Genomic DNA, 14,867 nt, shown 5'->3' with positions numbered 1-14,867 from the left:
AACAATAATTTACTCTAAATGTTGTTTATATCTCTTCCCGCAGTGACTAAACACGTTTTAAGCCCTCGAAGTGAGCATTTGGGTCATTTTAATTCACTTTTAACCATGAGCCAAATCTTGAGTTTTGGCTCCTTAGAAGCATGAAAATGACGATAAAGATGCTCATTTTATCTCCAAAAGTGATGATCCACCTCTGAAAGTCAGAATTAGTTGAAAGATGGAAGGTTTTAAAACGGACCATTTTGGTCATCTCAGAGCAATTTCATCAGGTCGCGGGTCATCGATCGTTTTGCATGAAAAATTGAACGTTCTCGCATGAACAATAATTTACTCTAAATGTTGTTTATATCTCTTCCCGTAGTGAATAAACACGTTTTAAGCCCTCGAAGTGAGCATTTGGGCCTTTTTAAGTCACTTTTAACCATGAGCCAAATCTTGAATTTTGGCTCCCTAGAAGCATGAAATGACGATAAAGATGCTCATTTTATCTCCAAAAGTGATGATCCACCTCTGAGAGTCAAGATTAGTTGAAAGATGAAAATTTTCAAAACGGACCATTTTGGTCATCTCGGAGCAATTTCATCAGGTCGCGGGTCATCGATCGTTTTGCATGAAAAATTGAACGTTCTTGCATGAACATTAATTTACTCTAAATGTTGTTTATATCTCTTCCCACAGTGAATAAACACGTTTTAATCCCTCAAAGTGAGCATTTGGGCCTTTTTAAGTCACGTTTAACCATGAGCCAAATCTTGAGTTTTGGCTCCCTAGAAGCATGAAAATGACGATAAAGATGCTCATTTTATATCCAAAAGTGATGATCCACCTCTGAGAGTCAAAATTAGTTGAAAGATGAACATTTTCAAAATGGACCATTTTGGTCATCTCGGAGCAATTTCATCAGGTCGCGGGTCATCGATCGTTTTGCATGAAAAATTGAACGTTCTCGCATGAACAATAATTTACTCTAAATGTTGTTTATATCTCTTCCCGTAGTGAATAAACACGTTTTAAGCCCTCGAAGTGAGCATTTGGGCCTTTTAAGTCACTTTTAACCATGAGCCAAATCTTGAATTTGGGCTCCCTAGAAGCATGAAATGACGATAAAGATGCTCATTTTATCTCCAAAAGTGATGATCCACCTCTGAGAGTCAAGATTAGTTGAAAGATGAAAATTTTCAAAACGGACCATTTTGGTCATCTCGGAGCAATTTCATCAGGTCGCGGGTCAACGATCGTTTTGCATGAAAAATTGAACGTTCTCGCATGAACATTATTTTACTCTAAATGTTGTTTATATCTCTTCCCGCAGTGAATAAACACGTTTTAAGCCCTCGAAGTGAGCATTTGGGCCTTTTTAAGTCACTTTTAACCATGAGCCAAATCTTGAGTTTAGGCTCCCTAGAAGCACGAAAATGACGATAAAGATGCTCATTTTAGCTCCAAAAGTGATGATCCACCTCTGAGAGTAAAAATTAGTGGAAAGATGAACATTTTCAAAACGGACCATTTTGGTCATCTCAGAGCAATTTCATCAGGTCGCGGGTCAACGATCGTTTTGCATGAAAAATTGAACGTTCTCGCATGAACATTATTTTACTCTAAATGTTGTTTATATCTCTTCCCGCAGTGAATAAACACGTTTTAAGCCCTCGAAGTGAGCATTTGGGCCTTTTTAAGTCACTTTTAACCATGAGCCAAATCTTGAGTTTTGGCTCCCTAGAAGCATGAAAATGACGATAAAGATGCTCATTTTATCTCCAAAAAATGATGATCCACCACTGAGAGTCAAAATTAGTTGAAAGATGAAAAATTTCAAAACGGACCATTTTGGTCATCTCGGAGCAATTTCATCAGGTCGCGGGTCATCGATCGTTTTGCATGAAAAATTGAACGTTCTTGCATGAACATTAATTTACTCTAAATGTTGTTTATGTCTCTTCCCGCAGTGAATAAACACGTTTTCAGCCCTCAAAGTGAGCATTTGGGCCTTTTTAAGTCACTTTTAACCATGAGCCAAATCTTGAGTTTTGGCTCCCTAGAAGTATGAAAATGACGATAAAGATGCTCATTTTATCTCCAAAAGTGACGATCCACCTCTGAGAGTCAAAATTAGTTGAAAGATGAACATTTTCGAAACGGACTATTTTGGTCATCTCAGAGCAATTTCATCAGGTCGCGGGTCATCGATCGTTTTGCATGAAAAATTGAACGTTCTGGCATGTACATTAATTTACTCTAAATGTTGTTTATATCTCTTCCCGCAGTGAATAAACACGTTTTAAGCCCTCGAAGTGAGCATTTGGGCCTTTTTAAGTCACTTTTAACCATGAGCCAAATCTTGAGTTTTGGCTCCCTAGAAGCATGAAAATGACGATAAAGATGCTCATTTTATCTCCAAAAGTGATGATCCACCTCTGAGAGTCAAAATTAGTTCAAAGATGAAAATTTTCAAAACGGACCATTTTGGTCATCTCTGAGCAATTTCATCAGGTCGCGGGTCATCGATCGTTTTGCATGAAAAATTGAACGTTCTTGCATGAACATTAATTTACTCTAAATGTTGTTTATATCTCTTCCCGCAGTGAATAAACACGTTTTAAGCCCTCGAAGTGAGCATTTGGGTCCTTTTAATTCACTTTTAACCATGAGCCAAATCTTGAGTTTTGGCTCCTTAGAAGCATGAAAATGACGATAAAGATGCTCATTTTATCTCCAAAAGTGATGATCCACCTCTGAAAGTCAGAATTAGTTGAAAGATGGAAGGTTTTAAAACGGACCATTTTGGTCATCTCAGAGCAATTTCATCAGGTCGCGGGTCATCGATCGTTTTGCATGAAAAATTGAACGTTCTCGCATGAACAATAATTTACTCTAAATGTTGTTTATATCTCTTCCCGCAGTGAATAAACACGTTTTAAGCCCTCGAAGTGAGCATTTGGGCCTTTTTAAGTCACTTTTAACCATGAGCCAAATCTTGAGTTTTGGCTCCCTAGAAGCATGAAAATGACGATAAAGATGCTCATTTTATATCCAAAAGTGATGATCCACCTCTGAGAGTCAAAATTAGTTGAAAGATGAAAATTTTCAAAACGGACCATTTTGGTCATCTCGGAGCAATTTCATCAGGTCGCGGGTCATCGATTGTTTTGCATGAAAAATTGAACGTTCTTGCATGAACATTAATTTACTCTAAATGTTGTTTATATCTCTTCCCGCAGTGAATAAACACGTTTTAATCCCTCAAAGTGAGCATTTGGGCCTTTTTAAGTCACTTTTAACCATGAGCCAAATCTTGAGTTTTGGCTCCCTAGAAGTATGAAAATGACGATAAAGATGCTCATTTTATCTCCAAAAGTGACGATCCACCTCTGAGAGTCAAAATTAGTTGAAAGATGAACATTTTCGAAACGGACTATTTTGGTCATCTCAGAGCAATTTCATCAGGTCGCGGGTCATCGATCGTTTTGCATGAAAAATTGAACGTTCTGGCATGTACATTAATTTACTCTAAATGTTGTTTATATCTCTTCCCGCAGTGAATAAACACGTTTTAAGCCCTCGAAGTGAGCATTTGGGCCTTTTTAAGTCACTTTTAACCATGAGCCAAATCTTACGTTTTGGCTCCCTAGAAGCATGAAAATGACGATAAAGATGCTCATTTTATCTCCAAAAGTGATGATCCACCTCTGAGAGTCAAAATTAGTTCAAAGATGAAAATTTTCAAAACGGACCATTTTGGTCATCTCGGAGCAATTTCATCAGGTCGCGGGTCATCGATCGTTTTGCATGAAAAATTGAACGTTCTTGCATGAACATTAATTTACTCTAAATGTTGTTTATATCTCTTCCCGCAGTGAATAAACACGTTTTAAGCCCTCGAAGTGAGCATTTGGGTCCTTTTAATTCACTTTTAACCATGAGCCAAATCTTGAGTTTTGGCTCCTTAGAAGCATGAAAATGACGATAAAGATGCTCATTTTATCTCCAAAAGTGATGATCCACCTCTGAAAGTCAGAATTAGTTGAAAGATGGAAGGTTTTAAAACGGACCATTTTGGTCATCTCAGAGCAATTTCATCAGGTCGCGGGTCATCGATCGTTTTGCATGAAAAATTGAACGTTCTCGCAAGAACAATAATTTACTCTAAATGTTGTTTATATCTCTTCCCGCAGTGAATAAACACGTTTTAAGCCCTCGAAGTGAGCATTTGGGCCTTTTTAAGTCACTTTTAACCATGAGCCAAATCTTGAGTTTTGGCTCCCTAGAAGCATGAAAATGACGATAAAGATGCTCATTTTATATCCAAAAGTGATGATCCACCTCTGAGAGTCAAAATTAGTTGAAAGATGAAAATTTTCAAAACGGACCATTTTGGTCATCTCGGAGCAATTTCATCAGGTCGCGGGTCATCGATTGTTTTGCATGAAAAATTGAACGTTCTTGCATGAACATTAATTTACTCTAAATGTTGTTTATATCTCTTCCCGCAGTGAATAAACACGTTTTAATCCCTCAAAGTGAGCATTTGGGCATTTTTAAGTCACTTTTAACCATGAGCCAAATCTTGAGTTTTGGCTCCCTAGAAGAATGAAAATGATGATAAAGATGCTCATTTTATATCCAAAAGTGATGATCCACCTCTGAGAGTCAAAATTAGTTGAAAGATGAACATTTTCAAAACGGACCATTTTGGTCATCTCGGAGCAATTTCATCAGGTCGCGGGTCATCGATCGTTTTGCATGAAAAATTGAACGTTCTTGCATGAACATTAATTTACTCTAAATGTTGTTTATATCTCTTCCCGCAGTGAATAAACACGTTTTAAGCCCTCGAAGTGAGCATTTGGGTCCTTTTAAGTCACTTTTAACCATGAGCCAAATCTTGAGTTTTGGCTCCCTAGAAGCATGAAAATTACGATAAAGATGCTCATTTTATATCCAAAAGTGATGATCCACCTCTGAGAGTCAAAATTAGTTGAAAGATGAAAATTTTCAAAACGGACCATTTTGGTCATCTCGGAGCAATTTCATCAGGTCGCGGGTCATCGATCGTTTTGCATGAAAAATTGAACGTTCTCGCATGAACAATAATTTACTCTAAATGTTGTTTATATCTCTTCCCGCAGTGACTAAACACGTTTTAAGCCCTCGAAGTGAGCATTTGGGTCATTTTAATTCACTTTTAACCATGAGCCAAATCTTGAGTTTTGGCTCCTTAGAAGCATGAAAATGACGATAAAGATGCTCATTTTATCTCCAAAAGTGATGATCCACCTCTGAAAGTCAGAATTAGTTGAAAGATGGAAGGTTTTAAAACGGACCATTTTGGTCATCTCAGAGCAATTTCATCAGGTCGCGGGTCATCGATCGTTTTGCATGAAAAATTGAACGTTCTCGCATGAACAATAATTTACTCTAAATGTTGTTTATATCTCTTCCCGCAGTGAATAAACACGTTTTAAGCCCTCGAAGTGAGCATTTGGGTCCTTTTAAGTCACTTTTAACCATGAGCCAAATCTTGAGTTTTGGCTCCCTAGAAGCATGAAAATTACGATAAAGATGCTCATTTTATATCCAAAAGTGATGATCCACCTCTGAGAGTCAAAATTAGTTGAAAGATGAAAATTTTCAAAACGGACCATTTTGGTCATCTCGGAGCAATTTCATCAGGTCGCGGGTCATCGATCGTTTTGCATGAAAAATTTAACGTTCTCGCATGAACAATAATTTACTCTAAATGTTGTTTATATCTCTTCCCGCAGTGACTAAACACGTTTTAAGCCCTCGAAGTGAGCATTTGGGTCATTTTAATTCACTTTTAACCATGAGCCAAATCTTGAGTTTTGGCTCCTTAGAAGCATGAAAATGACGATAAAGATGCTCATTTTATCTCCAAAAGTGATGATCCACCTCTGAAAGTCAGAATTAGTTGAAAGATGGAAGGTTTTAAAACGGACCATTTTGGTCATCTCAGAGCAATTTCATCAGGTCGCGGGTCATCGATCGTTTTGCATGAAAAATTGAACGTTCTCGCATGAACAATAATTTACTCTAAATGTTGTTTATATCTCTTCCCGTAGTGAATAAACACGTTTTAAGCCCTCGAAGTGAGCATTTGGGCCTTTTTAAGTCACTTTTAACCATGAGCCAAATCTTGAATTTTGGCTCCCTAGAAGCATGAAATGACGATAAAGATGCTCATTTTATCTCCAAAAGTGATGATCCACCTCTGAGAGTCAAGATTAGTTGAAAGATGAAAATTTTCAAAACGGACCATTTTGGTCATCTCGGAGCAATTTCATCAGGTCGCGGGTCATCGATCGTTTTGCATGAAAAATTGAACGTTCTTGCATGAACATTAATTTACTCTAAATGTTGTTTATATCTCTTCCCACAGTGAATAAACACGTTTTAATCCCTCAAAGTGAGCATTTGGGCCTTTTTAAGTCACGTTTAACCATGAGCCAAATCTTGAGTTTTGGCTCCCTAGAAGCATGAAAATGACGATAAAGATGCTCATTTTATATCCAAAAGTGATGATCCACCTCTGAGAGTCAAAATTAGTTGAAAGATGAACATTTTCAAAATGGACCATTTTGGTCATCTCGGAGCAATTTCATCAGGTCGCGGGTCATCGATCGTTTTGCATGAAAAATTGAACGTTCTCGCATGAACAATAATTTACTCTAAATGTTGTTTATATCTCTTCCCGTAGTGAATAAACACGTTTTAAGCCCTCGAAGTGAGCATTTGGGCCTTTTAAGTCACTTTTAACCATGAGCCAAATCTTGAATTTGGGCTCCCTAGAAGCATGAAATGACGATAAAGATGCTCATTTTATCTCCAAAAGTGATGATCCACCTCTGAGAGTCAAGATTAGTTGAAAGATGAAAATTTTCAAAACGGACCATTTTGGTCATCTTGGAGCAATTTCATCAGGTCGCGGGTCAACGATCGTTTTGCATGAAAAATTGAACGTTCTCGCATGAACATTATTTTACTCTAAATGTTGTTTATATCTCTTCCCGCAGTGAATAAACACGTTTTAAGCCCTCGAAGTGAGCATTTGGGCCTTTTTAAGTCACTTTTAACCATGAGCCAAATCTTGAGTTTAGGCTCCCTAGAAGCACGAAAATGACGATAAAGATGCTCATTTTAGCTCCAAAAGTGATGATCCACCTCTGAGAGTAAAAATTAGTGGAAAGATGAACATTTTCAAAACGGACCATTTTGGTCATCTCAGAGCAATTTCATCAGGTCGCGGGTCAACGATCGTTTTGCATGAAAAATTGAACGTTCTCGCATGAACATTATTTTACTCTAAATGTTGTTTATATCTCTTCCCGCAGTGAATAAACACGTTTTAAGCCCTCGAAGTGAGCATTTGGGCCTTTTTAAGTCACTTTTAACCATGAGCCAAATCTTGAGTTTTGGCTCCCTAGAAGCATGAAAATGACGATAAAGATGCTCATTTTATCTCCAAAAGTGATGATCCACCACTGAGAGTCAAAATTAGTTGAAAGATGAAAAATTTCAAAACGGACCATTTTGGTCATCTCGGAGCAATTTCATCAGGTCGCGGGTCATCGATCGTTTTGCATGAAAAATTGAACGTTCTTGCATGAACATTAATTTACTCTAAATGTTGTTTATATCTCTTCCCGCAGTGAATAAACACGTTTTCAGCCCTCAAAGTGAGCATTTGGGCCTTTTTAAGTCACTTTTAACCATGAGCCAAATCTTGAGTTTTGGCTCCCTAGAAGTATGAAAATGACGATAAAGATGCTCATTTTATATCCAAAAGTGATGATCCACCTCTGAGAGTCAAAATTAGTTGAAAGATGAAAATTTTCAAAACGGACCATTTTGGTCATCTCGGATCAATTTCATCAGGTCGCGGGTCATCGATCGTTTTGCATGAAAAATTGAACGTTCTCGCATGAACAATAATTTACTCTAAATGTTGTTTATATCTCTTCCCGCAGTGACTAAACACGTTTTAAGCCCTCGAAGTGAGCATTTGGGTCATTTTAATTCACTTTTAACCATGAGCCAAATCTTGAGTTTTGGCTCCTTAGAAGCATGAAAATGACGATAAAGATGCTCATTTTATCTCCAAAAGTGATGATCCACCTCTGAAAGTCAGAATTAGTTGAAAGATGGAAGGTTTTAAAACGGACCATTTTGGTCATCTCAGAGCAATTTCATCAGGTCGCGGGTCATCGATCGTTTTGCATGAAAAATTGAACGTTCTCGCATGAACAATAATTTACTCTAAATGTTGTTTATATCTCTTCCCGTAGTGAATAAACACGTTTTAAGCCCTCGAAGTGAGCATTTGGGCCTTTTTAAGTCACTTTTAACCATGAGCCAAATCTTGAATTTTGGCTCCCTAGAAGCATGAAATGACGATAAAGATGCTCATTTTATCTCCAAAAGTGATGATCCACCTCTGAGAGTCAAGATTAGTTGAAAGATGAAAATTTCAAAACGGACCATTTTGGTCATCTCGGAGCAATTTCATCAGGTCGCGGGTCATCGATCGTTTTGCATGAAAAATTGAACGTTCTTGCATGAACATTAATTTACTCTAAATGTTGTTTATATCTCTTCCCACAGTGAATAAACACGTTTTAATCCCTCAAAGTGAGCATTTGGGCCTTTTTAAGTCACGTTTAACCATGAGCCAAATCTTGAGTTTTGGCTCCCTAGAAGCATGAAAATGACGATAAAGATGCTCATTTTATATCCAAAAGTGATGATCCACCTCTGAGAGTCAAAATTAGTTGAAAGATGAACATTTTCAAAATGGACCATTTTGGTCATCTCGGAGCAATTTCATCAGGTCGCGGGTCATCGATCGTTTTGCATGAAAAATTGAACGTTCTCGCATGAACAATAATTTACTCTAAATGTTGTTTATATCTCTTCCCGTAGTGAATAAACACGTTTTAAGCCCTCGAAGTGAGCATTTGGGCCTTTTAAGTCACTTTTAACCATGAGCCAAATCTTGAATTTGGGCTCCCTAGAAGCATGAAATGACGATAAAGATGCTCATTTTATCTCCAAAAGTGATGATCCACCTCTGAGAGTCAAGATTAGTTGAAAGATGAAAATTTTCAAAACGGACCATTTTGGTCATCTCGGAGCAATTTCATCAGGTCGCGGGTCAACGATCGTTTTGCATGAAAAATTGAACGTTCTCGCATGAACATTATTTTACTCTAAATGTTGTTTATATCTCTTCCCGCAGTGAATAAACACGTTTTAAGCCCTCGAAGTGAGCATTTGGGCCTTTTTAAGTCACTTTTAACCATGAGCCAAATCTTGAGTTTAGGCTCCCTAGAAGCACGAAAATGACGATAAAGATGCTCATTTTAGCTCCAAAAGTGATGATCCACCTCTGAGAGTAAAAATTAGTGGAAAGATGAACATTTTCAAAACGGACCATTTTGGTCATCTCAGAGCAATTTCATCAGGTCGCGGGTCAACGATCGTTTTGCATGAAAAATTGAACGTTCTCGCATGAACATTATTTTACTCTAAATGTTGTTTATATCTCTTCCCGCAGTGAATAAACACGTTTTAAGCCCTCGAAGTGAGCATTTGGGCCTTTTTAAGTCACTTTTAACCATGAGCCAAATCTTGAGTTTTGGCTCCCTAGAAGCATGAAAATGACGATAAAGATGCTCATTTTATCTCCAAAAAATGATGATCCACCACTGAGAGTCAAAATTAGTTGAAAGATGAAAAATTTCAAAACGGACCATTTTGGTCATCTCGGAGCAATTTCATCAGGTCGCGGGTCATCGATCGTTTTGCATGAAAAATTGAACGTTCTTGCATGAACATTAATTTACTCTAAATGTTGTTTATGTCTCTTCCCGCAGTGAATAAACACGTTTTCAGCCCTCAAAGTGAGCATTTGGGCCTTTTTAAGTCACTTTTAACCATGAGCCAAATCTTGAGTTTTGGCTCCCTAGAAGTATGAAAATGACGATAAAGATGCTCATTTTATCTCCAAAAGTGACGATCCACCTCTGAGAGTCAAAATTAGTTGAAAGATGAACATTTTCGAAACGGACTATTTTGGTCATCTCAGAGCAATTTCATCAGGTCGCGGGTCATCGATCGTTTTGCATGAAAAATTGAACGTTCTGGCATGTACATTAATTTACTCTAAATGTTGTTTATATCTCTTCCCGCAGTGAATAAACACGTTTTAAGCCCTCGAAGTGAGCATTTGGGCCTTTTTAAGTCACTTTTAACCATGAGCCAAATCTTGAGTTTTGGCTCCCTAGAAGCATGAAAATGACGATAAAGATGCTCATTTTATCTCCAAAAGTGATGATCCACCACTGAGAGTCAAAATTAGTTGAAAGATGAAAAATTTCAAAACGGACCATTTTGGTCATCTCGGAGCAATTTCATCAGGTCGCGGGTCATCGATCGTTTTGCATGAAAAATTGAACGTTCTTGCATGAACATTAATTTACTCTAAATGTTGTTTATGTCTCTTCCCGCAGTGAATAAACACGTTTTCAGCCCTCAAAGTGAGCATTTGGGCTTTTTTAAGTCACTTTTAACCATGAGCCAAATCTTGAGTTTTGGCTCCCTAGAAGTATGAAAATGACGATAAAGATGCTCATTTTATCTCCAAAAGTGACGATCCACCTCTGAGAGTCAAAATTAGTTGAAAGATGAACATTTTCGAAACGGACTATTTTGGTCATCTCAGAGCAATTTCATCAGGTCGCGGGTCATCGATCGTTTTGCATGAAAAATTGAACGTTCTGGCATGTACATTAATTTACTCTAAATGTTGTTTATATCTCTTCCCGCAGTGAATAAACACGTTTTAAGCCCTCGAAGTGAGCATTTGGGCCTTTTTAAGTCACTTTTAACCATGAGCCAAATCTTGAGTTTTGGCTCCCTAGAAGCATGAAAATGACGATAAAGATGCTCATTTTATCTCCAAAAGTGATGATCCACCTCTGAGAGTCAAAATTAGTTCAAAGATGAAAATTTTCAAAACGGACCATTTTGGTCATCTCTGAGCAATTTCATCAGGTCGCGGGTCATCGATTGTTTTGCATGAAAAATTGAACGTTCTTGCATGAACATTAATTTACTCTAAATGTTGTTTATATCTCTTCCCGCAGTGAATAAACACGTTTTAAGCCCTCGAAGTGAGCATTTGGGTCCTTTTAATTCACTTTTAACCATGAGCCAAATCTTGAGTTTTGGCTCCTTAGAAGCATGAAAATGACGATAAAGATGCTCATTTTATCTCCAAAAGTGATGATCCACCTCTGAAAGTCAGAATTAGTTGAAAGATGGAAGGTTTTAAAACGGACCATTTTGGTCATCTCAGAGCAATTTCATCAGGTCGCGGGTCATCGATCGTTTTGCATGAAAAATTGAACGTTCTCGCATGAACAATAATTTACTCTAAATGTTGTTTATATCTCTTCCCGCAGTGAATAAACACGTTTTAAGCCCTCGAAGTGAGCATTTGGGCCTTTTTAAGTCACTTTTAACCATGAGCCAAATCTTGAGTTTTGGCTCCCTAGAAGCATGAAAATGACGATAAAGATGCTCATTTTATATCCAAAAGTGATGATCCACCTCTGAGAGTCAAAATTAGTTGAAAGATGAAAATTTTCAAAACGGACCATTTTGGTCATCTCGGAGCAATTTCATCAGGTCGCGGGTCATCGATTGTTTTGCATGAAAAATTGAACGTTCTTGCATGAACATTAATTTACTCTAAATGTTGTTTATATCTCTTCCCGCAGTGAATAAACACGTTTTAATCCCTCAAAGTGAGCATTTGGGCATTTTTAAGTCACTTTTAACCATGAGCCAAATCTTGAGTTTTGGCTCCCTAGAAGAATGAAAATGATGATAAAGATGCTAATTTTATATCCAAAAGTGATGATCCACCTCTGAGAGTCAAAATTAGTTGAAAGATGAACATTTTCAAAACGGACCATTTTGGTCATCTCGGAGCAATTTCATCAGGTCGCGGGTCATCGATCGTTTTGCATGAAAAATTGAACGTTCTTGCATGAACATTAATTTACTCTAAATGTTGTTTATATCTCTTCCCGCAGTGAATAAACACGTTTTAAGCCCTCGAAGTGAGCATTTGGGTCCTTTTAAGTCACTTTTAACCATGAGCCAAATCTTGAGTTTTGGCTCCCTAGAAGCATGAAAATGACGATAAAGATGCTCATTTTATATCCAAAAGTGATGATCCACCTCTGAGAGTCAAAATTAGTTAAAAGATGAAAATTTTCAAAACGGACCATTTTGGTCATCTCGGAGCAATTTCATCAGGTCGCGGGTCATCGATCGTTTTGCATGAAAAATTGAACGTTCTCGCATGAACAATAATTTACTCTAAATGTTGTTTATATCTCTTCCCGCAGTGACTAAACACGTTTTAAGCCCTCGAAGTGAGCATTTGGGTCCTTTTAAGTCACTTTTACCCATGAGCCAAATCTTGAGTTTTGGCTCCCTAGAAGCATGAAAATGACGATAAAGATGCTCATTTTATCTCCAAAAGTGATGATCCACCTCTGAGAGTCAAAATTAGTTGAAAGATGACAATTTTCAAAACGGACCATTTTGGTCATCTCGGAGCAATTTCATCAGGTCGCGGGTCATCGATCGTTTTGCATGAAAAATTGAACGTTCTTGCATGAACATTAATTTACTCTAAATGTTGTTTATATCTCTTCCCGCAGTGAATAAACACGTTTTAAGCCCTCGAAGTGAGCATTTGGGTCCTTTTAATTCACTTTTAACCATGAGCCAAATCTTGAGTTTTGGCTCCTTAGAAGCATGAAAATGACGATAAAGATGCTCATTTTATCTCCAAAAGTGATGATCCACCTCTGAAAGTCAGAATTAGTTGAAAGATGGAAGGTTTTAAAACGGACCATTTTGGTCATCTCAGAGCAATTTCATCAGGTCGCGGGTCATCGATCGTTTTGCATGAAAAATTGAACGTTCTCGCATGAACATTAATTTACTCTAAATGTTGTTTATATCTCTTCCCGCAGTGAATAAACACGTTTTAAGCCCTCGAAGTGAGCATTTGGGCCTTTTTAAGTCACTTTTAACCATGAGCCAAATCTTGAGTTTTGGCTCCCTAGAAGCATGAAAATGACGATAAAGATGCTCATTTTATCTCCAAAAGTGATGATGCACCTCTGAGAGTCAAAATTAGTTGAAAGATGAAAATTATCAAAACGGACCATTTTGGTCATCTCGGAGCAATTTCATCAGTTCGCGGGTCATCGATCGTTTTGCATGAAAAATTGAATGTTCTCGCATGAACAATAATTTACTCTAAATGTTGTTTATATCTCTTCCCACAGTGAATAAACACGTTTTAAGCCCTCGAAGTGAGCATTTGGGTCCTTTTAAGTCACTTTTACCCAGGAGCCAAATCTTGAGTTTTGGCTCCCTAGAAGCATGAAAATGACTATAAAGATGCTCATTTTAGCTCCAAAAGTGATGATCCACCTCTGAGAGTAAAAATTAGTTGAAAGATGAACATTTTCAAAACGGACCATTTTGGTCATCTCAGAGCAATTTCATCAGGTCGCGGGTCAACGATCGTTTTGCATGAAAAATTGAACGTTCTCGCATGAACAATAATTCACTCTAAATGTTGTTTATATCTCTTCCCGCAGTGAATAAACACGTTTTAAGCCCTCAAAGTGAGCATTTGGGCCTTTTTAAGTCACGTTTAACCATGAGCCAAATCTTGAGTTTTGGCTCCCTAGAAGCATGAAAATGACGATAAAGATGCTCATTTTATATCCAAAAGTGATGATCCACCTCTGAGAGTCAAAATTAGTTGAAAGATGAACATTTTCAAAATGGACCATTTTGGTCATCTCGGAGCAATTTCATCAGGTCGCGGGTCATCGATCGTTTTGCATGAAAAATTGAACGTTCTCGCATGAACAATAATTTACTCTAAATGTTGTTTATATCTCTTCCCGTAGTGAATAAACACGTTTTAAGCCCTCGAAGTGAGCATTTGGGCCTTTTAAGTCACTTTTAACCATGAGCCAAATCTTGAATTTGGGCTCCCTAGAAGCATGAAATGACGATAAAGATGCTCATTTTATCTCCAAAAGTGATGATCCACCTCTGAGAGTCAAGATTAGTTGAAAGATGAAAATTTTCAAAACGGACCATTTTGGTCATCTTGGAGCAATTTCATCAGGTCGCGGGTCAACGATCGTTTTGCATGAAAAATTTAACGTTCTCGCATGAACATTATTTTACTCTAAATGTTGTTTATATCTCTTCCCGCAGTGAATAAACACGTTTTAAGCCCTCGAAGTGAGCATTTGGGCCTTTTTAAGTCACTTTTAACCATGAGCCACATCTTGAGTTTAGGCTCCCTAGAAGCACGAAAATGACGATAAAGATGCTCATTTTAGCTCCAAAAGTGATGATCCACCTCTGAGAGTAAAAATTAGTGGAAAGATGAACATTTTCAAAACGGACCATTTTGGTCATCTCAGAGCAATTTCATCAGGTCGCGGGTCAACGATCGTTTTGCATGAAAAATTGAACGTTCTCGCATGAACATTATTTTACTCTAAATGTTGTTTATATCTCTTCCCGCAGTGAATAAACACGTTTTAAGCCCTCGAAGTGAGCATTTGGGCCTTTTTAAGTCACTTTTAACCATGAGCCAAATCTTGAGTTTTGGCTCCCTAGAAGCATGAAAATGACGATAAAGATGCTCATTTTATCTCCAAAAGTGATGATCCACCACTGAGAGTCAAAATTAGTTGAAAGATGAAAAATTTCAAAACGGACCATTTTGGTCA

Source organism: Lissotriton helveticus, chromosome 2_1 (genome assembly GCF_964261635.1).
Source record: "Lissotriton helveticus chromosome 2_1, aLisHel1.1, whole genome shotgun sequence".
Lineage (NCBI taxonomy): Eukaryota > Metazoa > Chordata > Amphibia > Caudata > Salamandridae > Lissotriton > Lissotriton helveticus.
This window is presented reverse-complemented; position numbering follows the sequence as displayed.